At 44.0% G+C, this 25,562-nt stretch overlaps 1 pseudogene; it reads right to left on the minus strand.

Moving 5' to 3' along the window:
* The window catches only part of LOC138764907 (NACHT, LRR and PYD domains-containing protein 3-like), a 64,132-nt pseudogene that overhangs the window by 38,309 nt on the left and 261 nt on the right, over window positions 1–25,562 (minus strand).

Here is a 25,562-nt window from a genome sequence, read left to right on the forward strand (position 1 = left end):
GGCTACAATTACAAGGGCATGAACTCCCTGGGTTCACATTCTGTGAGTATGACGTTATGAGTACAACTTCATGAATACGGATTCAGATTTACTGTCAGAGTACATTCATGACATCACATTTAATCCTGAGATTCTTTTTCCTGTGGGTGAGGCAGAGTAACCATTTGTTGGCAATGCAAAAAAGAACTAACTCAATGTACTCAGTGAACAAACAAAGAAATGTGAACCAACAGCAATACAGAGAGAAAAATAACAACAAAGTGCTAATGTCAGAATCCTTAAACGAGTTCCTGGTTGAGTTTGTTGTTGAGGAGTTTGATGGTGGAGGGGTAACAGCTGTACCTGAACTTGGTGGTGCGAGCCTTGTGTCACCTATACTTCTTACCTGATGGCAGCAGCCAGAATAGAGCATGAACTGGGTGGTGTAGATCCTTGAAGATCGCGGCCATTCTCAAACGGCAGCATTCCCTGAAGATGAGGAGGGTTTTGCCTGTGATGTACTGGCTGTGTCCACTACCTTTTGGAGGGCTTTTCTCTCGGGGGTATTTGGTGTCGCCATACCAGACCATGATGCAGCCAGCTGGTCAGCACACTTTCCACTATATATCTGTTGAAATTTGCTAGGTTTTTCAATATCATACCAAACCTCTGCAAACTTCTAAGGAAGTAGAGGGGCTAATGTGCGTTCTTAACAAAGCCATTTGTGTGTCAGGTCCAGGAAAGATCGTCTGAAATAAGTGACTCTCATGAACTTCAATTTGCTCTCCTTCTCTGATTACCCAATCACTGGATTGAATACCTCTGGGTTTCCCTTCCTGAAGTCAACAATCAGCTCCTTGGTTTTGGTAACTTGTCGTTGGTGCACCATTCAACCAAATTTTCAATCTCTCTTCTATATGGTGACTCATCACCCCTTTTATACAACGCACTACCGTTGTGTTGTCAGCAAACTTGCAGATGGTGTTGCTGTTGTACTGAGCCACACAGTTGGAGGTATAGAGTGAATTGAGTAGGGGGTTAAGAACACAACCCTGAGGTGCTCCGGCACTGATAGAGATTGTAGAGGAGAAGTTCTTACCAATTCTCACTGATTGTAGCCTGGAAGTGAAGAAATCCAGGATCCAATTGCACAGGGGGTGTTAAGTCCCAGTATTGCATTTTGCTGATCACTTTTGAGGGGATGATGGTGTTAAATTCAAATTAGTCGATAAAGAGAATCCTGATGTATGCTCCTTTGCTGTCCAGGTGTTCCAGGTCTTTATATAAAGCCAATGAAATGGCATCCATCATAGACCTGTTGCTACGATAGGTGAATTGGATCGGATCCATGTTGTCACTCAGACAAGAGCTGATATGCTTCAACACCAGGTTTTCAAAACACTTTATCACTGTTGATGTGAGACCCATTGGTCGATAGTCATTTAGGCAGGTTATCACACTCTCCTTTTGCACATTGAAACAGGCGAGTATCATGCCTTGCCAGAGTGAGATGTTGAAGATATCTGTGAATACATTGGCAAGTTGGTCAGCACAGATTTTTAATACTTGGCTGAGTACTCCATCCAGACCAGATGCTTTCCTTGGATTCTCTCCATGACTCTACAGTGCTCACCAAAATCCATATCCAGATACTCATCCTCAACCATCCATTGGAACACTCTGATTGTACTGAGGGGTAAGCAGCATTAGTTGCTGACAAGGAGAGAAGTGAGTATGGTGGTATAGGCGGCTGAGAAAAAGGCCAAAAGACAAGGAGAGAGGGAGTCAGGACAGTACTGGACCATGACTGGACTGATGGCCATGCCACATTTACATCAGGAAGCTGCTGTTATTTTTCATTTAAATTTCAAATTTGACTTAACTGAAACATTTAAGTTATTTTGTACCATTGACATGATTAATTTTATTGTCGTGTTCTCTGAACATTTTTTGTTCATCGGAAATGGCATCACAGCATGGTACTTTTCTGTGAGCCGCTGTACGGCATGCAAAGCTAAGGTTTCACTATAACCCTGTCCATGAGATAATAAATAATTTAATTAAAATGTGAACTTGCCTGCATTCACTGCAGTTCTTGGATCTTGGGCCATGATGCTCCTATTAGCAGATGATGATTACCTATCGTAAATGCAATAATCAAATGAGAATTAGATAGATGTTAAGATGAAAAAGACATGCTTGCTCTCTTAAAGTTGGGATTCTCCATGACCCTTAATGCCAAAGGCACATTATACCCCCTCCATATTTCCCTCTTGTGAGTTCCGCTATCTTCTTCTGCAAAATAGACTTGTTTGATTTCAACCTTCCCTAACAGATACGCATCTCCTTTTACTTTAACAGAGCCTAAATATTTCTGGTCATCCAGCGTACCTCATTCTTACTCTCCATTCTCATAGGAATATGCTTTCTCTGAACTTTCCCAGTCTCTTAAATCTCCCACCATGTGCAAAGTTCCCCTTTTGGTTGAAAGTAGCCTATCCCAATCAATCTTTGCAAGCTCCTGTCTCCTCAGGACATCAAAATTAGCCTTAATAAAAGTGAGAACTTTCACATGTGGAACAGTTCTGTCTTTTCCCATGAATATTTTAAAACTAAGAGTGATGATCACTGGACCGAGAGTACTCCTCTACAGACACCTCAGTAACTTGTCCTGCCATGTTTCTCAAGAGGAGGTCCAATGCCATTTTGTCTCTATTGACATATTGTTTGAAAAAAAAAATCCTTTAGACTATGAGAATCACAATCAATGAGGGAAGTTGAAATCAGCAACTGTTCTGTCCCTGTTATCCTACAGCTGGCTGAGATTTCCTGACACATTTGCTCCTCTCATCCGCTAACCCAGACAATTTGGGATATGGGAAGAAACAGCAGCACCTAGAGAAAACCCATGCAGTCACAAGGAGAAAGCAATAAAGAGGAGGACGATATATTATGAAAATAAACTAGCCAAAATAGACAACCAGATGCTAAAAGTTTTTATAATTATATAAAGTGGAAAAAATGTGGCTAAAATGAATGTAAGTCCCTTGGAAGACAAGAAGGGGCAATAAATAATGGGAAATGCCAAAATGGTTACTTCAGGACAGTCTTAAAGTGGAGGACACGTCTAATTTGTCAAAGAGTGATGTTATGAATGTCATGGGAGATGAGGACTTCAATGCAGTTGATATCACTAAAGACTTTATTGCCGAACAAACTAAGGCCTGATGGTAGATAAGTCCCTTGGTGCTGATGGAATGCATCCAAGGGTAATAAAAGAAATGACAGAAGTTATAGCAGAAATAATAGTGCTAATTTACAAAAATTCTCTGGACAGGACATGGCAGATGGGAAAGCACCAAATGTTATTCTAATATTACAAAAATGTACAAGAAAGGCAACTATAGTTCCGTTTGCTTAATGTCGGTGTTCAGGAAAATGCTTGAAGTTGTCATTAAAGAAGAAATAGCACATCACCTGAATAGAAATGTTTTCATCAGGCAGATGTAGCATGGATTCAAGAGGGTTGTGTAATATGGAGGATCATGCATGCTATGTGAGACTAGTCAGAAGTCATCCCACCTGCCAATCAAGGTCAGGGCCTGCCCACAGATTAGTACACTCCTGTCCAATGGCCCCTGCAATCACCTAACCCACACCTGGACCAGACTCTCCAGTTGATTGCACTATAATGCCCAACACATGTGGTCCATCTGCCTCGGGACGAACCCCAGTTCTACTCCATGTTGCGAACCATGGGGGGATGCTGGAGAGTCATTGGTAAGGTGTGTGCGGGCAAAGGTTTGGGATCTGTTATATTGGATACATAGAAATTACTGATCCTAGACTAGTTTAGTTCAGAGCCATGCCTGGACTATGTCAAAGGATGACGGGTATTGTATTTTATTCCTTGATTGCAAATCTATTTCTCCATGAGTGGTTGCAAGTATCAGATAGTTGTTCTATCCACTGCGATTGTATTTGAGTGGGCGTGTGTGTTTTATCCATGTTGCAATTTACCTATGTGTCTCAATAAAGATCAATAAAGGGACTTGTCAAAGTTGTTTTTCTCATAATATTTGATGCCTTAAGCAGGGTTCTTGGAGTCATGACTGAACACGGATACAGAGGAGATATTTTGGAATTGGGGAAGGAAAGCCAGTGAAGGCAGTGAGAGGATCCCCAGGTGGACCAACTATGGTGCAGGGCTTGGGAGCTTGGCTAACATGCTGGTGGATCATGGCAAATCAGTAGACCGATCCAAACACCTGGAGCCATATGGTGAGAAAATGGGACACCATGTAGTATCCCTCCTCAAGAAGTCAGGGTTCCCAAAGACTACGGGGAGACAGATGGGTGACCTTTGGCTAGCTTCTCTCCTGAGACACCAATGTGAGACCATAGAAAGATCAAGAGAGCGCCCCCCCAAAAAAGAGACAGAGACACTCTAGTAATGCTGTTCTGCACTGCAGGAGTCAACGTGGGCTTCCCAAGCCTGAGCCACAGATCTTGAGATGAAAGTGATTAAAATGCAACAGATGCACACAGTTTGCCAGTCCAACTGACAGCTTGATCCAGTTAAGATCTGGGCCAGTGAGGGGACGGGTTTGACACGTGGTCAGGGATGGGGACATATAGATGGACTGTGGTGAGAGAGAGGAGACTGGCACATATACACCTGCAGGCAAAGCTGGTGACCACACAGTCCCAAACCTACCACAATGGCACTCCGCCAATGCTACAGAATGGGGAAGCATCAGAGATTCCGGGGACCTCATGGGGACATATCTGTGGCTGCTGTGAGACCAAGGAGACATGACAATTCAGCTAAAGAGATAACTGGGCTAGAGGATTAATATCACTAGTGGCCGGGCAAACACCTGGCTGTGTGGCTGCTCTGACTCTGGGATGAGGATGCTCCCAATGTGGTCTCTCTTACCAGGAAGCGAGCACCCTGGATAGCTTATCTCAGTGGTTCTCAATCCTTGTCTTTCCACTCATGTACCACCATAAGCAATCCCTTCCTATTCACATATCACCTATGACATAGGAAATACTTTAAGTGGTACGTGAGTGGAAAGAAAAAGGTTGAGATCCACTGGCCTATCCAATCACCAATAATAACCTGCAGGCACTGTCTGAAGGGGTCAGTGGTGGCACCTCCATATGGGATAGGGTGGGCCATATGGCGAGCCCAATACGCCACTCTCCTAGAATGGAATCTAAACAATGGCCACAGTAGAACACTATTAGTGAAGGGATAATGGTCATCAAAGAATGGACATTAATTACCGGGATCATTGGGGGAGTCCGTGATCGCCATTTCCCCGAGAACACAAGGGTGACATGATGCCTCAGCAGAGTACTCTTACCACAGTTACCACAGCATACCCTGATCTAAAAGCAGTGGTCCTGGCCCTCATGGGACCGGCAACTGGAAAGACTGTCTGGAAAGTCATCAGACTTCTAGAAAGGCTTGAATACATGGAGTGGGAGGCACCCGGTAAATTCCGCAAGACCGAGGCAAGGGTTGGTAAAGTGACACCCCCAGTTTACTCGCAAAGAATTTTACAAGGTATTGGTGTGTGCCAGTGTGGAACGCGCTCGCATTAATGGGATTCACATCTCTGCTATGTATGCTCTCTGGAAGGAGCATTGAAGGGAGGAGTTTAGAAGTCCCCACCCATGGCTCAGCGCAATCCCCCCTTAGCTCCTACTCCACCCACAGTGGCCCCGACTCCCTTCGGGGAAAGCTAACAACCCTGCTGTGCAAGGAAATTGCCCATATCTAGCAAGAGGAAACATCGCCTGCAGGGTGGCCAACCTCCACCCCCACCCCCCCCACAGAATAGAGGCCCTGAAGATTTACTCAGCGATTCTGTCCTGTCCAGGCAACCCAAGGCCATGTTTCCCGGCCGTACATTGGGCCAACAGGAACACACTATTGTTGGATGGCCTGAGTAGATGTTGGGGCTGAACACAGTATTATCCCCAATGATCCTGCAGTTTGGAGAGGACAGTAGGTCTCTGTAGAGGGTAGGAGGGTCCACTGTTCCCACCAAAGACCTCACCCTCTGCCTATCCATAGGCATTGAACCACACCGACCTGTCAGGCCGTTGAGTGTATCTTGGAATGAATGTGCTCAAGGGGCAGTCCTTGTGTACCAACAGGAGGAGATTCACTTTTGGGGTTGCCTGCATGACCATAGTAGTTGGAGCAGCCAAATGGGAGTGCATAATCATCTCCCACCCCCTCTCCAAGGTAGTCAGCACCAGACAATACTGGGTGTCTGGGGGCACCAAAAAATCACAAACAATTGATGGATTATTGCAGGAGAGAGTCATCCGACTTGCTGCCTCCCTATTCAACAGCCCGATCTGGCCCGTACGCAAGAAGAATTGCACGTGGCACATGACCATTGATTACAGGCAGGTAAACAAGGTTGCCACTCCCCTCACTGTCAGTCGCTGATGTGGTCATCCTGGTGGAGGACAATGGGAGACGGGAGATCAAGCATTGCTATGCCTTTATCAATTTGACCAGTGCTTTTTTTCCAACTTCCTTCATTTCCAATTCCTAGGGTCAATTTGTGTTTACCTTAGAATGCCCTTGACATACTAATTTCTTCCTTGTATGCACGAGCAAAGGCCGTTAACATTGAAAAAATGCAGCGCCCCAGTTAAATAATCCTCTTCCGAGGCATCTAGTGAGATTCCAACCAGAGAGAAATTCCTGCGGCTGCAAAAAATAAGATCGTCAATGCTTCAGTGGCCACAAATAAGGTCGAAACCCAGCAGTATGTGGGCTTTTTTTTGTTTCTGACTCCAGCACATTCCCCATCTAACTATGCTGCTTTTCCACCCTACGGTGTTTCGAGAGAGAAAACAACATTCCAATGGGGACCCAAGCAAAAAACAGCCTTTGAAATGGTAAAACAAGCTGGTAAACAAGCACTGCCGCTGGCCCCATGCCAGACTGGGGTGTCCTTTGAATTGCAGGTCTCTACCACGAAAGCAATTGCCGAGTGGAACCTCTGGCAGATGATGCAAGATCACAGAGTCCCACACAGATTCTGGACAAAGTTCCTCCCTGAAGCTTCCTCTCACTATGCCCTGTTTGAGCGGCAGTTGCTTGCGTGCTACTTAGCTGCAGAGACCATCACACTGCGGCTGCTCCTCCCCTCACAATGGTCTATACCTATTCGTGTGTCCTGGTGGTGCTGCCACATCAGTGGGCCAACCAGGATAGCACCATTAAAGGATTACAGCATCAGTACTGTGGAAGGTACAATCTGACCAGGACTCAAACTTCACTCGGGCCAAAATACAGAACTGGGTGGCAGAGACTGGCATCTTGTGGCTACTGCATATTCCCTATCACCCACAGGCATCCAGTCTGAATGAGACAATTAATGGCCTGCTAAAAGGGAAATATGCACACAGCCCTCACCAATGCACTATAGGGGTGGCTCAGTGTGTTGCAGAAAGCAGTTGACCATATGAATTTGATTGCAATTGGCCGGGGAAGTTGGGGGGGGGGGGGTTTCCCACTCTCATGACAACTGGCGCCCTCTGACTTTGGGAAGTCAGAGGTTGAGGTTCAGCACTCCAAGAAATGAGAAAATGTGTAGGTGCAGTAGCCACAATGTCCACCTAAAATAGGGGAGATGATACCGCATGGGCCTGGGGACATGCGAAGGGTCGCGATACTGAATGAATGTACCATCTCATGTGTTCATACAAGTCAACTAATCGAATGTGAGCGAGTCTTGCATTTTCCCCACCATCCCACCCCTAACAGGAGAATGCCGTCACGGAAGACAATCCTGATCATTGCGGTGTTGATCAGCACTGTGGAAGTCTACAACAAGTTCCTCACCTATATATTCCTACAAACTGAAGCTTTAATACCTTGTAACTCACTATTTTTCTTTCATTTATATTTCTGTCTAAGAGTCTCTTAAATGCCCCTAACGTTTCAGCCTCCACCACCACCCCTGTCTAGCAAGGATTTCCGGGCACCCACAACATGGTGTAAAAATTAAAAATAAATGCACCCATGATGCCGTCCCTAAACTTTTCTCCTTTCATTTTGTGGAGTTGTCCCCTATTCCTGCCCTGGGAAAAAAACCGCAGGTTGTCCATTTCATCTATGTATCTCAGATTCTTTTTTTTAAATTTTTTAAAATTTTTTACTTTTTACACTATAAACCACATTGATCAAGATACATACATTTTCCTTTTCAAATATATACAGTGTCGTTTTCTCCCCCCATTCTCATCCCACCCTCCCTACCTACCCTCCCATTCATTTAAAGTTCAGAATCTAAGATACATTAAACCCGTCAAACAATGTTGTCACTCAATAAAAATAAACAAGAAATTCCACTGAGTCAATTCTTTTCATTCCCTTCTCCTTCTGTCATTTTAGGTGGTAGATGTCCCCGGTAGGTTTTCTCTATTGTGTTTCATGTATGGCTCCCATATTTGTTCAAATATTGTAATATTATTTCTTAAATTATATGTTATTTTTTCTAATGGAATACATTTATTCATTTCTATATACCATTGTTCTATTCTCAAGTTATCTTCTAATTTCCAGGCTGACATAATACATTTTTTTGCTACAGCTAGGGCTATCCTAACAAATCTTTTTTTGTGCACCATCCAAATCAAGTCCAAATTCTTTGTTTTTTATGTTACTTAGGAGGAAGATCTCTGGGTTTTTTGGTATATTGCTTTTTGTGATTTTATTTAATATCTGGTTTAGATCTTCCCAAAATTTTTTCACTTTCTCACATGTCCATATTGCATGAATTGTTGTTCCCATTTCCTTTTTACAGCGAAAACATCTGTCAGATACTGTTGGGTCCCATTTATTTAACTTTTGAGGTGTAATATCTTCTTTTCTTCTTTGGCTTGGCTTCGCGGACGAAGATTTATGGAGGGGGTAAAAAGTCCACGTCAGCTGCAGGCTCGTTTGTGGCTGACAAGTCCGATGCGGGACAGGCAGACACGATTGCAGCGGTTGCAGGGGAAAATTGGTTGGTTGGGGTTGGGTGTTGGGTTTTTCCTCCTTTGCCTTTTGTCAGTGAGGTAGGCTCTGCGGTCTTCTTCAAAGGAGGTTGCTGCCCGCCAAACTGTGAGGCGCCAAGATGCACGGTTTGAGGCGATATCAGCCCACTGGCGGTGGTCAATGTGGCAGGCACCAAGAGATTTCTTTAGGCAGTCCTTGTACCTTTTCTTTGGTGCACCTCTGTCACGGTGGCCAGTGGAGAGCTCGCCATATAACACGATCTTGGGAAGGCGATGGTCCTCCATTCTGGAGACGTGACCCATCCTGCGCAGCTGGATCTTCAGCAGCGTGGACTCGATGCTGTCGACCTCTGCCATCTCGAGTACTTCGACGTTAGGGATGTAAGCGCTCCAATGGATGTTGAGGATGGAGCGGAGACAACGCTGGTGGAAGCGTTCTAGGAGCCGTAGGTGGTGCCGGTAGAGGACGAATGATTCGGAGCCGAACAGGAGTGTGGGTATGACAACGGCTCTGTATACGCTTATCTTTGTGAAGTTTTTCAGTTGGTTGTTTTTCCAGACTCTTTTGTGTAGTCTTCCAAAGGCGCTATTTGCCTTGGCGAGTCTGTTGTCTATCTCATTGTCGATCCTTGCATCTGATGAAATGGTGCAGCCGAGATAGGTAAACTGGTTGACCGTTTTGAGTTTTGTATGCCCGATGGAGATGTGGGGGGGCTGGTGATCATGGTGGGGAGCTGGCTGATGGAGGACCTCAGTTTTCTTCAGGCTGACTTCCAGGCCAAACATTTTGGCAGTTTCCGCAAAGCAGGACGTCAAGCGCTGAAGAGCTGGCTCTGAATGGGCAACTAAAGCGGCATCGTCTGCAAAGAGTAGTTCACGGACAAGTTTCTCTTGTGTCTTGGTGTGAGCTTGCAGGCGCCTCAGATTGAAGAGACTGCCATCCGTGCGGTACCGGATGTAAACAGCGTCTTCATTGTTGGGGTCTTTCATGGCTTGGTTCAGCATCATGCTGAAGAAGATTGAAAAGAGGGTTGGTGCCAGAACACAGCCTTGCTTCACGCCATTGTTAATGGAGAAGGGTTCAGAGAGCTCATTGCTGTATCTGACCCGACCTTGTTGGTTTTCGTGCAGTTGGATAATCATGTTGAGGAACTTTGGGGGACATCCGATGCGCTCTAGTATTTGCCAAAGCCCTTTCCTGCTCACGGTGTCGAAGGCTTTGGTGAGGTCAACAAAGGTGATGTAGAGTCCTTTGTTTTGTTCTCTGCATTTTTCTTGGAGCTGTCTGAGGGCAAAGACCATGTCAGTAGTTCCTCTGTTTGCGCGAAAGCCGCACTGTGATTCTGGGAGAATATTCTCGGCGACACTAGGTATTATTCTATTTAGTAGAATCCTAGCGAAGATTTTGCCTGCAATGGAGAGCAACGTGATTCCCCTGTAGTTTGAGCAGTCTGATTTCTCGCCTTTGTTTTTGTACAGGGTGATGATGGTGGCATCACGAAGATCCTGAGGCAGTTTACCTTGGTCCCAACAAAGCTTGAAAAACTCATGCAGTTTGGCATGCAGAGTTTTGCCGCCAGCCTTCCAGACTTCTGGGGGGATTCCATCCATACCTGCTGCTTTGCCACTTTTCAGTTGTTCGATTGCCTTATATGTCTCATCCAGGGTGGGAACCTCATCCAGCTCTAGCCTTAGGGGCTGTTGAGGGAGCTGGAGCAGGGCGGAATCTTGGACTGAGCGGTTGGCACTGAAAAGAGATTGGAAGTGTTCTGACCATCGGTTGAGGATGGAGATCTTGTCGCTGAGGAGGACTTTGCCGTCTGAGCTGCGCAGCGGGCTTTGGACTTGGGGTGAGGGGCCGTACACAGCCTTTAGAGCCTCGTAGAAACCCCTGAAGTCGCCAATGTCCGCGCTGAGCTGGGTTCGTTTGGCGAGGCTAGTCCACCACTCATTTTGGATCTCCCGGAGTTTGCGCTGAAGATGGCTGCATGCGCGACGGAAGGCTTGTTTCTTCTCTGGACAGGACGGCTTTGTAAGGTGAGCCTGGTGGGCAGCTCGCTTCTTTGCCAGCAGCTCCTGGATTTCCTGGCTGTTTTCGTCAAACCAGTCCTTGTTTTTCCTGGAGGAGAAGCCCAGTACCTCTTCAGTGGATTGCAGTATGGTAGTCTTCAACTGATCCCAGAGGGTTTCAGGGGACGGGTCCGTGAGGTGGGTTGCATCGTCGAGCTTTGCTTTGAGGTTTGCCTGGAAGTTTCCTCTCGCTTCGTCTGACTGCAGGTTTCCAACATTGAACCTCTTTCTGGGGGCTTTATTGTTCCTGGGCTTTGGTTTGAAGTGAAGGTTGAGCTTGCAGCGAACCAGCCGGTGGTCAGTGTGGCATTCCGCGCTAGGCATGACCCTGGTGTGCAGCACATCTCGTTTGTCACTTTCTCGCACCAGGATGTAGTCCAGGAGGTGCCAGTGTTTGGATCGGGGATGCATCCAGGTGGTCTTAAGGCTGTCCCTCTGCTGAAAAAGGGTGTTTGTAATGACAAGCCGCTGTTCTGCGCAGAGCTCCAACAGGAGGCGCCCATTGTCGTTGCACTTGCCGACGCCATGCTTGCCCAGGATTCCTGGCCAGGTTTCTGAGTCTTTGCCGACACGAGCATTGAAGTCGCCCAGGATGACAACCTTGTCGGCTGTAGGGGTGCGTTGGATGAGGTTGCGCAGGTCAGTGTAGAACTTGTCCTTTTCTGCTGGTTCCGCCTGGAGGGTTGGAGCATAGACACTGATGAGGGTGATGTGACGCTTGTTCTGAAGGGGGAGTCGCATGGACATGATTCGGTCCGAGAGGCCTGTCGGAAGGTTTTCGAGTTTGGAGGCAATGAAGCTCTTGACCATGAAGCCTACACCAGATAGGCGTCGTTCATCCGAAGGCTTGCCAGACCAGTAGAGTGTGTAGCCCGCGCCGCGTTCTTGGAGGCTGCCTACATCTGCCAGGCGGACTTCACTGAGAGCGGCTATGTCGATGTCAAGTCTGAGGAGTTCATGTGCAATGAGGGCAGACCGACATTCAGGTCGGTGGCTGTCAGCCTTGTCTAGCATGGTTCTGATGTTCCAGCATGCGAGCTTGAGTTTGTGAGCATCTTTTGAGGGGGAAGGCGTGGAGGGAGAGGACGTGGAGGGGAAGGATGTGGAGGGGGAGGACGTGGAGGGGGAGGACGTGGAGGGGAGGACGTGGAGGGGGAGGACGTGGAGGGGGAGGACGTGGAGGGGGAGGACGTGGAGGGGGAGGACGTGGACCTGTCCTCGGGCCTGCGCAAAGGAGCTTTTAGGTGGAGTGCAGTGCGTGCAGTACTGGCCCCACCCTTTACACCCATGGTTCGTGTGCCGTGGCCAAGCAAGCTGGGACGTGGCAGCGAGGTCCTTGGGTCGTAGGTTTTATATCGGAGTGGCCTTCTCCTATGCAGGTTTCTTACCCGGGCTGGAGGGGCCTGCCTCCCCTCCTAGGTCGGTCCATACTGCCCGGACCGGGGCCGAGGCCGCCGCAGCTCACCCTGTGCCTGGACAGGGTGAGGTGTAATATATAGCCTGTGTATCCAGCTATATTGTATCATACGTAACCTCGTATTTATTGTATTTCTCATAGTTCCTGAACATAACTTCTCCCAGGTTTCCTTCTTTATCTTTATGTTTAGATCTTGTTCCCATTTTTGTTTAGTTTTATCATTTGTTTCCTCATTCTCCTTTTCTTGTAGTTTAATATACATGTTTGTTATTAATTTTTTGATCATCATTGTGTCTGTAATCACATATATAAAATTACTTCCCTCCGGTAACCTCAGACTGCTTCCCAATTTGTCCTTCAAGTAGGATTTCAGTTGGTAGTATGCCAACACTGTATCGTGAGTTATATTATATTTATCCTTCATTTGTACAAAGGATAATAATTTATTTCCCGAAAAGCAATTTTCTATTCTTTTGATCCCTTTTTTCCTCCCATTCTCTAAAGGAAAGGTTATCTATTGTAAAAGGGATTAGCTGATTTTGAGTTAGTATTAGTTTTGGTAGTTGGTAATTTGCTTTATTCCTTTCTACATGAATCTTCTTCCAAATATTGAGCAGATGATGTAATACTGGAGAATTCCTACGTTGTACCAATTTTTCATCCCATTTATATAATATATGTTCAGGTATCTTCTCCCCTATTTTATCTAGTTCTAATCTGGTCCAATCTGGTTTTTCCCTTGTTTGGTAAAAATCTGATAAGTATCATAATTGTGCGGCTCTATAATAATTTTTAAAGTTTGGCAGTTGTAAGCCTCCATGTTTATACCACTCTGTTAATTTATCTAGTGCTATCCTCGGTTTCCCCCCTTTCCATAAAAAATTTCTTATTATTTTCTTTAACTCTTTGAAGAATTTCTCCGTCAAGTGTATTGGCAATGCCTGAAATAGGTATTGTATCCTTGGGAAAATGTTCATTTTATTACAGTTTATCCTTCCTATTAGTGTTAGTGGTAAGTCTTTCCAATGCTCTAAGTCGTCCTGTAATTTTTTCATTAGTGGATAACAATTGAGTTTATATAGATGGCCAAGGTTTTTATTTATTTGTATACCTAGGTATCGTATTGCTTGCATTTGCCATCTGAATGGTGATTCTTTCTTAAATTTTGAGAAATCCGCATTATTCATTGGCATTGCTTCACTTTTATTTGCATTAATCTTGTATCCCGACACTTCTCCATATTCCGTCAATTTCTTATGATATTTATTGATAATTCTGGTTCTATTAAGTATACTATAACGTCATCTGCAAATAAACTGATTTTATATTCTTTGTCTTTTATTTTTATCCCTTTTATTTTATTTTCTGTTCTTATCAATTCTGCTAGTGGTTCTATGGCTAACGCGAACAATAAGGGTGATAGTGGGCATCCCTGCCTTGTTGATCTGCTAAAGTTAAATTGTTTTGATATATATCCATTTACTGTCACTTTCGCCAATGGCCCCTTATATAATGCTTTAATCCAATTAATATACTTCTCTGGTAAACTGAATTTTTGTAGTACTTTGAATAAATAATTCCACTCTACTCTGTCAAAGGCTTTCTTTGCGTCTAAAGCAACCGTTACTGTTCGAGCTTTATTTCCTTCTACTGCATGAATTAAGTTAATAAATTTACAAATATTGTCTGTTGTTCGTCTTTTTTTAATAAATCCAGTTTGGTCTAGATTTACTATTTTTGGTACATAGTCGGCTAATCTGTTTGCTAATAGTTTAGCTATTATCTTATAATCTGTGTTAAGTAAAGTTATTGGTCTATATGACGCTGGTGCGAGTAGATCTTTCCCTGTCTTTGGTATTACTGTAATTATTGCTGTTTTACATGAATCTGGTAAGCTTTGTGTTTTATCAATCTGGTTGATGACTTCCAGGAGGGCAGGAATTAATAAATCTTTAAATGTTTTATAGAATTCTATTGGGAATCTATCCTCTCCTGGTGTTTTATTATTCGGTAGTTTTTTTTATTATCTCTTGTATTTCTACTATTTCAAATGGTTCTGTTAATTTATTTTGTTCCTCTATTTGTAATTTCGGTAGTTCAACTTTAGTTAAAAATTCATCTATTTTGTCTTCTTTCCCTTCGTTTTCAGTTTGGTATAATTGTTCATAGAATTCTCTGAAGTTTTCATTAATCTCCGTTGGATTATATGTGATTTGTTTGTCTTTTTTCCTTGATGCCAATACCATTCTCTTAGTTTGTTCTGTCTTAAGCTGCCATGCTAGAATTTTGTGCGTTTTTTCTCCTAGTTCATAATATTTCTGTTTTGTCTTCATTATGTTCTTCTCCACCTTATATGTTTGTAGTGTTTCATATTTTATTTTTTTATCTGCCAATTCTCTTCTTTTAGTTGTGTCTTCCTTCATTGCTAATTCTTTTTCTATATTTGCTTTTTCCCTTTCCAACTGCTCTGTTTCCTGATTGTAGTCCTTCTTCATCTTGGTTACATAACTTATTATTTGCCCTCTGATGAATGCTTTCATTGCGTCCCATAGTATAAACTTATCTTTCACTGATTCCGTATTCATTTCAAAGTACATTTTAATTTGTGTTTCAATTAATTCTCTAAAATCCTGCCTTTTAAGTAGCATGGAGTTTAATCTCCATCTATACATTCTTGGAGGGATGTCCTCTAACTCTATTGTCAATATCAGGGGTGAGTGGTCCAATAATATTCTAGCTTTATATTCTGTTTTTCTTACTCTGTCTTGCATACGAGCTGATAACAGGAATAGGTCTATTCTTGAGTATGTTTTATGTCTACCCGAATAATAAGAATATTCCTTTTCCTTTGGGTGTTGTTTCCTCCATATCTCCAAAAGTTGCATTTCTTGCATCGATTTAATTATAAATTTGGTTACTTTGTTCTTTCTGTTAATTTTTTCCCCAGTTTTATCCATGTTTGAATCCAAATTAAGGTTGAAATCCCCTCCTATTAGTATGTTCCCTTGCGTGTCTGCTATCTTCAAAAAAAGATCTTGCATAAATTTTGATCTTCTTCGTTAGGTGAATATACATTGAGTAAATTCCAAAACTCCGAATATATCTGACATTTTATCATTACATATGTCCCTGCTGGATCTATTATTTCCTCTTTTATTTTAATTGGTACATTTTTACTGATTAATATAGCTACTCTTCTAGCTTTTGAATTATATGACGCTGCTGTTACATGTCCTATTCAATCTCTCTTTAATTTCTTGTGCTCCATTTCAGTTAAATGTGTTTCTTGCACGAATGCTATATCAATTTTTTCATTTTTCAGTAAATTTAGCAGTTTCTTCCTTTTGATTTGGTTATGTATTCCGTTAATATTTAAAGTCATATAGTTCAACATAACCATTTCATACTTTGTTTACCTTTTCTTTCCGTTTCCTCATCATCACCTTTCCTTCTTATCCATTTCAGCTTTCTAGTTTTGAACACTTTATAAGACAACATTTCTAAAACATCAAACATTTCCCTTATTCTCCTATCTAAAATTTCTTTAACCCCACTATCCCCTTCCCTTCCTGAGTTGCCCTTTATCCCTTGTCGGGCAACCACATCTCCCCTCTCCATTTGGATTTGCAAATTCACTCGCAAGCGTCAACTGATTTCGCAGTGACCATAACTCCTCCCCACCCAGCCTCCCCCAGAAAAGATTTTAATTTTCATATACAACAAAGGTCACTCTCTTAATTCCCTCCTTACTTCCTCTCTTCCCTTTCTTTCCCTTATTAATTCTTATCTATACTCTATATATTTTCTTTTAAATACAGATACACTCATGTACACACATATATACACACACACACACACACACATATATATATATATATATACCCATATACACACATACATATAGTTCGTGGTCATTTTTGCTCTCGTTACATGTCTTCATCTCTCTGTCTGTTTTGTAGTTGTTCTGCAAATTTTCGTGCTTCCTCCGGATCCGAGAATAGTCTGTTTTGCTGCCCTGGAATAACTATTTTAAGTACCGCTGGGTAGTTTAGCATAAATTTATATCCTTTTTTCCATAGGATCGCTTTTGCTGTATTAAACTCCTTTCTCTACTTCAGGAGTTCAAAACTTATGTCTGGATAGAAAAAAATTTTTTGACTTTTGTATTCCAGTGGCTTTTTGTCTTCTCTTATTTTCTTCATTGCTTTCTCCAATATATTTTCTCTTGTTGTATATCTTAAGAATTTTACTAAAATGGATCTTGGTTTTTGTTGTGGCTGTGGTTTAGGGGCTAACGTTCTATGTGCCCTTTCTATTTCCATTTCTTCCTGTAATTCTGGTCTTCCTAGGACCCTGGGGATCCAATCTTTTATAAATTCTCTCACATTCTTGCCTTCTTCATCTACCTTCAGGCCCACTATCTTTATATTATTTCTTCTATTATCTTCTTTGGCTTGGCTTCGCGGACGAAGATTTATGGAGGGGGTAAAAAGTCCACGTCAGCTGCAGGCTTGTTTGTGGCTGACCAGTCCGATGCGGGACAGGCAGACACGATTGCAGCGGTTGCAAGGGAAAATTGGTTGGTTGGGGTTGGGTGTTGGGTTTTTCCTCCTTTGCCTTTTGTCAGTGAGGTGGGCTCTGCGGTCTTCTTCAAAGGAGGCTGCTGCCCGCCAAACTGTGAGGCGCCAAGATGCACGGTTTGAGGCGTTATCAGCCCACTGGCGGTGGTCAATGTGGCAGGCACCAAGAGATTTCTTTAGGCAGTCCTTGTACCTTTTCTTTGGTGCACCTCTGTCACGGTGGCCAGTGGAGAGCTCGCCATATAACACGATCTTGGGAAGGCGATGGTCCTCCATTCTGGAGACGTGACCCATCCAGCGCAGCTGGATCTTCAGCAGCGTGGACTCGATGCTGTCGACCTCTGCCATCTCGAGTACATCGACGTTAGGGGTGTGAGCGCTCCAATGGATGTTGAGGATGGAGCGGAGACAACGCTGGTGGAAGCGTTCTAGGAGCCGTAGGTGGTGCCGGTAGAGGACCCATGATTCGGAGCCGAACAGGAGTGTGGGTATGACAACGGCTCTGTATACGCTTATCTTTGTGAGGTTTTTCAGTTGGTTGTTTTTCCAGACTCTTTTGTGTAGTCTTCCAAAGGCGCTATTTGCCTTGGCGAGTCTGTTGTCTATCTCATTGTCGATCCTTGCATCTGATGAAATGGTGCAGCCGAGATAGGTAAACTGGTTGACCGTTTTGAGTTTTGTGTGCCCGATGGAGATGTGGGGGGGCTGGTAGTCATGGTGGGGAGCTGGCTGATGGAGGACCTCAGTTTTCTTCAGGCTGACTTCCAGGCCAAACATTTTGGCAGTTTCCGCAAAGCAGGACGTCAAGCGCTGAAGAGCTGGCTCTGAATGGGCAACTAAAGCGGCATCATCTGCAAAGAGTAGTTCACGGACAAGTTTCTCTTGTGTCTTGGTGTGAGCTTGCAGGCGCCTCAGATTGAAGAGACTGCCATCCGTGCGGTACCGGATGTAAACAGCGTCTTCATTGTTGGGGTCTTTCATGGCTTGGTTCAGCATCATGCTGAAGAAGATTGAAAAGAGGGTTGGTGCCAGAACAAAGCCTTGCTTCACGCCATTGTTAATGGAGAAGGGTTCAGAGAGCTCATTGCTGTATCTGACCCGACCTTGTTGGTTTTCGTGCAGTTGGATAATCATGTTGAGGAACTTTGGGGGACATCCGATGCGCTCTAGTATTTGCCAAAGCCCTTTCCTGCTCACGGTGTCGAAGGCTTTGGTGAGGTCAACAAAGGTGATGTAGAGTCCTTTGTTTTGTTCTCTACACTTTTCTTGGAGCTGTCTGAGGGCAAAGACCATGTCAGTGGTTCCTCTGTTTGCGCGAAAGCCGCACTGTGATTCTGGGAGAGTATTCTCGGCGACACTAGGTATTATTCTATTTAGTAGAATCCTAGCGAAGATTTTGCCTGCAATGGAGAGCAACGTGATTCCCCTGTAGTTTGAGCAGTCTGATTTCTTGCCTTTGTTTTTGTACAGGGTGATGATGGTGGCATCACGAAGATCCTGAGGCAGTTTACCTTGGTCCCAACAAAGCTTGAAAAACTCATGCAGTTTGGCATGCAGAGTTTTGCCGCCAGCCTTCCAGACTTCTGGGGGGATTCCATCCATACCTGCTGCTTTGCCACTTTTCAGTTGATCGATTGCCTTATATGTCTCATCCAGGGTGGGAACCTCATCCAGCTCTAGCCTTAGGGGCTGTTGAGGGAGCTGGAGCAGGGCGGAATCTTGGACTGAGCGGTTGGTACTGAAAAGAGATTGGAAGTGTTCTGACCATCGGTTGAGGATGGAGATCTTGTCGCTGAGGAGGACTTTGCCGTCTGAGCTGCGCAGCGGGCTTTGGACTTGGGGTGAGGGGCCGTACACAGCCTTTAGAGCCTCGTAGAAACCCCTGAAGTCGCCAATGTCCGCGCTGAGCTGTGTTCGTTTGGCGAGGCTCGTCCACCACTCATTTTGGATCTCCCGGAGTTTGCGCTGAAGATGGCTGCATGCGCGACGGAAGGCTTGTTTTTTCTCTGGACAGGACGGCTTTGTAAGGTGAGCCTGGTGGGCAGCTCGCTTCTTTGCCAGCAGCTCCTGGATTTCCTGGCTGTTTTCGTCAAACCAGTCCTTGTTTTTCCTGGAGGAGAAGCCCAGTACCTCTTCAGTGGATTGCAGTATGGTAGTCTTCAACTGATCCCAGAGGGTTTCAGGGGACGGGTCCGGGAGGCGGGTTGCAACGTCGAGCTTTGCTTTGAGGTTTGCCTGGAAGTTTCCTCTCGCTTCGTCTGACTGCAGTTTTCCAACATTGAACCTCTTTCTGGGGGCTTTATTGTTCCTGGGCTTTGGCTTGAAGTGAAGGTTGAGCTTGCAGCGAACCAGCCGGTGGTCAGTGTGGCATTCCGCGCTAGGCATGACCCTGGTGTGGAGCACATCTTGTTTGTCACTTTCTCGCACCAGGATGTAGTCCAGGAGGTGCCAGTGTTTGGATCAGGGATGCATCCAGGTGGTCTTAAGGCTGTCCCTCTGCTGAAAAAGGGTGTTTGTAATGACAAGCCGCTGTTCTGCGCAGAGCTCCAACAGGAGGCGCCCATTGTCGTTGCACTTGCCGACGCCATGCTTGCCCAGGATTCCTGGCCAGGTTTCTGAGTCTTTGCCGACACGAGCGTTGAAGTCGCCCAGGATGACAACCTTGTCGGCTGTAGGGGTACGTTGGATGAGGTTGCGCAGGTCGGTGTAGAACTTGTTCTTTTCTGCTGGTTCCGCCTGGAGGGTTGGAGCATAGACACTGATGAGGGTGATGTGACGCTTGTTTTGAAGTGGGAGTCGCATGGACATGATTCGGTCCGAGAGGCCTGTCGGAAGGTTTTCGAGTTTGGAGGCAATGAAGCTCTTGACCATGAAGCCTACACCAGATAGGCGTCGTTCATCCGAAGGCTTGCCAGACCAGTAGAGTGTGTAGCCCGCGCCGCGTTCTTGGAGGCTGCCTACATCTGCCAGGCGGACTTCACTGAGAGCGGCTATGTCGATGTCAAGTCTGAGGAGTTCATGTGCAATGAGGGCAGACCGACGTTCAGGTCGGTGGCTGTCAGTCTTGTCTAGCATGGTTCTGATGTTCCAGCATGCTAGCTTGAGTTTGTGAGCATCTTTTGAGGGGGAGGACGTGGAGGGGGAGGACGTGGAGGGGGAGGACGTGGAGGGGGAGGACGTGGAGGGGGAGGACGTTGAGGGGGAGGACGTTGAGGGGGAGGACGTGGACCTGTCCTCGGGCCTGCGCAAAGGAGCTTTTAGGTGGAGTGCAGTGCGCGCAGTACTGGCCCCACCCTTTACACCCTATTATAATTTCTATTATAATTTTACATTTTATCTATCTTCTGAGCTAACAGCTCTTGTGTCTCTTTAACTTTTTTATTAGATTCTTCTAATTTATTTTTTAAGTCCTCTACTTCCATTTCTACAGCTGTTTCTCGTTCTTCCACCTTGTCCACTCTTTTTCCTATATCTGACATGACCATCTCTAATCTATTCATTTTTTCTTCTGTACTTTTAATTCTTCTTTTTATTTCACTAAATTCTTATGATTGCCATTCTTTTTCTGATTCCATATATTCTTTAAAAAATATATATCCATTGTCTTGCCCTTCCCTTCTTCTTCCATTTCTCTATGTTCTTCCTCTTCTTCTTCCTCTGTGTTGGTCATCTGTTGTTTCCTTGATTTCTTTTTACTCTCTTCTTTCTTGTTCTCGTTGTTTTCTATGTTCTCTTCTTGTTGTTGTGTTGTAGCTGTCATTCTCAGCTGTGGAGATCGACTCCTCAGCTGGTCCCCCCTCCCGTCAGTGTTTTTTTTGTCATGCGCATCGCGCATGCGCGACTCCTCACGCATGCATGGTTGCGCACTTTTGCTTGGCTCCGCGAGCCATTTTTGTAGTCCCGAGCTCGGGACTTCGACTGTCCTGAGGGAGCGGGCTTCTCTCTCCGCGGCGGGACTCCTCGGACACGTAAGGCCTTCACCTTCTTCTTCCGATGTCTTTTCTTCTTCTCTTCTTCCCGTTGCTTTCGACTTTTCTTTCTTTGCTGCCATTTTCTTCTCACCTTTACTTTCACTTTATTGTAATTTTTGTGTTTGTGCCTTTGTGTTTTCTGTGTTTTTTTTTTAAACTTTTCCGGAGAGGGCTGAAGTTCCCCGACCGGCCACTACTCCATCACGTGACTCCTCCATCTCAGATTCTTGTAGAACTCTATCAAGTCTCCTTTCATCCTTCTTTGATCCAAAGAAAAAAGTCCCAGATCTGCTAACCTTGCCTTATATGACATTTTCCAATCCAGGCAACATCCTGGTAAATCTTCTCAGCACCCTCTCCATAAATAAAACATCCTTCCTGTAATGAGTGGTTGCCCAATCTCGAAGAACTACAGCAGATCACCAGTCACTTTGTCAATCTATAGCTCTTAGCAGCACTGGCAATCAGCTTGAAAAAAACGGGAGTTTTGTACCAACTGGCTCCTGGATCAGCTAAGAAGAACCAACTGTCCTCATTGATGATAATTGTCTCAATGCCACCAACAAGCTTTACTACCCGGGCAGCACAATAACATCCTCAACATCTCTAGATGAGCGAAGATCTAGGCCTGCTTTGCCTTTGGTCAGCTGAAAGATCAGGTTTGGTCACAGAACATCAGGTTGGCTACAAAGTGCAAGGTGTACAGGGCTGTTGTCATATCGGCCTTGCTGATATGGAGTTGAGACGTGGTGCTTATATCAGAGTCACTTATGTCAGCTTGACCAACTGCAGCAGCATCACTTACATTCTCTGATGAAGATGACCTGGTAAGAAAAGGGGTTGAGGTCCTTTCTCAAGCCAGAATGCCAGCAGTTTGGACCTTGGTGATGTCAACCCAACTGGGCTGGGCAGGTCGTGTTATCAGAATGCTTGACGGATGTCTGCTCAAGGGCATCTTGTATAGCCAAATGTCTTGTGGTACCCAGAAATGAGGAGGCCAGAGACTACAAGGATGTTTTGCACAGGAGCCTCAACAAAGCTGACATTTCCCCATCAACATAGGAGGATCAGGCTCAAGATGGAGGGGCGTCATCAGAAAAGATGTGGACGCTACTGAGAAAAAGCTTAGAGGCAACAGAGGAAAAGTGCGGAAAGTGCCACAGCAAAGCTTCTGCCGCTGTTGTTCTTCCAAGCCTCACCTGCCATGTATATGCCAAGCAATGTCTGTCAAGGATCAGCCTGTACAGCCACTCCAGGATGCACATTTCAAACCCCACAAACTGACTGAAAGGAACCATCATCATCCTACAGGATGGATAGCCAGAAGAAGACAATGAGATGATCAGAACTGAACACAATGTTCAAATATGGACTCTCCAGAGATTTGTAGAGTTGTAACATGATCTCTTGACTCTGGAACTCAATCACCCTATTAATGATGCCCAGCATCCCACAGGCCCTCTTAAGCATCCTATCAACCTGCACAGAAACCTTGAGAGATGTATGAATTTGAACCTCAAGGTCCCTCTGTTCCTCCACACTGTTAAGTATCCGACCATTAACCCTGTACTCAGCTTTCTGGCTTGATCTTCCAAAATGCATTATTCTCACACATTCTGCCACTTTTCCCACCAACTCTGCATCCTGTCTATATCCTTTTGTAACCTATGACAATGTTTAGCACTATCCAAAACTCCTCCAACCTTTGTATCACCTGTAAACTTTCTGACCCATCCTTCTGCTTCTTCATTTAGTTCATTTATAAAAATCCCAAAGAGCAAGGGTCCCAGAACCGGTCCCTGTGGAACTCCACTGATCAGTGACCTCCAGGCAGAATACATTCCATCCACTACTCCCACCCATCAACAACTTACGGGTTGTAGGTTAATTGGCTTGTGCACACAGCACAGGCTTGTAGGATAGAAGGGCATGTTACCATGCTGAATGTCGAAAAAAAATGGTAAGGTCTTGGGGAGTGAAATCTGGTGATAGGATCCTGGACAAATGAAGGTAGGAGAAGTGTAGCACAGATACTGTATAAGAAGATAAAGGGGATCATGCTGAGTCATAGACTGATCACACATTCAAAATGCTGAGGAAGAAAACTGACAGGAGAGAGGAAAGGTTGAATTAAAAAAAATGTTAACAGCATTAGCATTACCCTAATTCCAGTGGATTTTTTTGTTTTAGCTTCTGTGGATATTTTTCAAGTTATTTCACAATGTCTTTGATTTTTTATTCAGTCGTCATAGCAGGGAATGGATTGTTTAAAACAATAAAATTGGTTCAAGAAATCATTTCCATTTTAGGAATGTAGAGTCTATCATTGTACTTAACAATTCCTGTTCTGGAAACCAGCAATATTTCCAACTTGCAGTTAAAATAAAGCTGCAGAATTTTGAGCAGCCATGATACTTACTATAAAATTATTACAGTACACTGATACATGTTATTAATTTAAAGTTATGTAACCTCAGAATTTATTAATATTGAAACAAAATGATTCCTTCAAGCATGAAATAAAATTCCCTAATTAAGTACCTCTGCAGAATAAACAGTCTTATTCAAGAAATTTGCTCTAGAGGCAAAAGACTGCAGTTACAAGAAATAGGAAATAAAGCAGAATGCCAAAAATCTAGCAGATTAAACTATAGGTGGAAAGAAAATTAACATTTTGCATTATCAGAAATGGAAAAACTTAGAAATGAAGCATCAAAAGTTGTAGAAAGAGGGAAGACATAGGTGGGAGAATGTGGATAGAATAAAAAGATTAAGTGGTTAAAAGGAGAGACTGAGCAACACTTCACTTCTTGGTGAAAGGCTAGTGAACACCAAAAGGTGAATCTGGAGATGGTATATTCAGGAGATAAATGAAATCTGAACCTCAGAAGGCATAAGGGAAAAAAAAGATAAAATGGGTTATTTGCAAGATACATGCTCGGAATGGCAATTTGATATTTTAATTCCGTTCATTCATTCTGAAGATCAAATTAAAAGTTGCTGCCCTTCCAATTTACATTGTGTTTTTGTGAGATATGTGCGTAAAGACAGATAGATCAGTACGAACGTGGGATAAAGAACTGAAGTAAGTTTCCATTCTTCCATTAGGCACCCAATTAGTCTTTAGTTTTCTCCAAAAAACACACCATAAGAGGACTAAAATTTAATAGTTGCAAAAACTCAACAGCTCCATTGAGAATTTTTCCAATCTCACATCTGCAAGTCCCAGCTGATGGGCAGAGGAAAGAATAGAGGCCAATCTTTGTAAAAAAAATTGTCATGAAACAAAATACATCAGCTGCTTTCCCCAGAACTTTAACACATAACCAGATTCTATTGAAGATTTTCAGATGATCAATAAATTGATCATTTCTTTATAAGGTTTAATTAGTGGCACATTCAATTTAACATGTAGTTCAGTTTCCTCCCCTGTCCAAATTGTATTAGCTGTTGCTAATTAACATCATTCCACATTAGACTGTTTACAATATAAATTGGGAAAAATATTGATATGAGCTAAAACAAATGATGCCACTAAAAGACACTTTTATGTCTTACCATTGGAACCGATACCAAGTTTGCATGCAGAGGAACAAATTTGAAAGGTCAGAGTCAAGTTTTCTACCATATGACCAGGAAAATTTTAAGTATGTACAAAATTTATTTCAAACACTGCAGTAAAATTATTGTAAAAACTTATTAGCCTCATTAGGGTAAGAGTAATTCACATTCTGTCAAGCTCCAGCTTAAGTAGATCACCTGGCAGGTCTTTGCCTGAATCACTGCTGGATCCCTTGTTGTAGTCATATATTAATAATTTGAATGAGTGTGAAAATGGCACATTATGCAATTTTGCAGACAATACCAAAATGGGTGGAGTGGTCAACAGCAAGGTAGGTTGTTTAAGGTCACAACACAAAGTGGGCAATGGAATTATATTCAGACAAGGGCAAAGTGATGAGAACGTTAAACCAGGGTAGGTCATACACACCATAAGACAGGGCAGGAGGTAGTATTTGTAGAAGAAAGAGAGGTAGGGTCCCAAGTACATAGTTCCCTGAATGCTGGAACACAGGTAGACAAAGCAATGAAGGCAAATAACTTGGTCATCAGAAAGGGCTCTCCAGTGAGGCATCATGTGACAGCTGGTCTAGACATTGGTGAGATGGAACAATATGCAATTCCAGTTCCCATATTATGGAAGGATTTGATGATGTGAGACCAGGTAAAGAAAATATTCACAAAAGTGTTGCCAGGACTGGAGGGCTTGTTAGAACAGGATGCTTTCCCTGCAGCAAAGGAGGCAGAGGTGTGATCTTAACAGGCCTTTACAAATCGAGGGAAGTAGCACAAATAAGATGGACGATCACAATGTTTTCCACAGAGTAGAAGGCCAAAAACAAGCGAACACAGATTCAAAGCGAGCCGTTAAATGTTTAAAGGGATTATACTTGGTGATGGGATGCGGAAGAAGCTGCCAGAGGATGAGGTAGAGAAGGGAACGTTCAA

The sequence above is a fragment of the Narcine bancroftii genome, chromosome 5 (genome assembly GCF_036971445.1).
Source record: "Narcine bancroftii isolate sNarBan1 chromosome 5, sNarBan1.hap1, whole genome shotgun sequence".
Taxonomy (NCBI): domain Eukaryota; kingdom Metazoa; phylum Chordata; class Chondrichthyes; order Torpediniformes; family Narcinidae; genus Narcine; species Narcine bancroftii.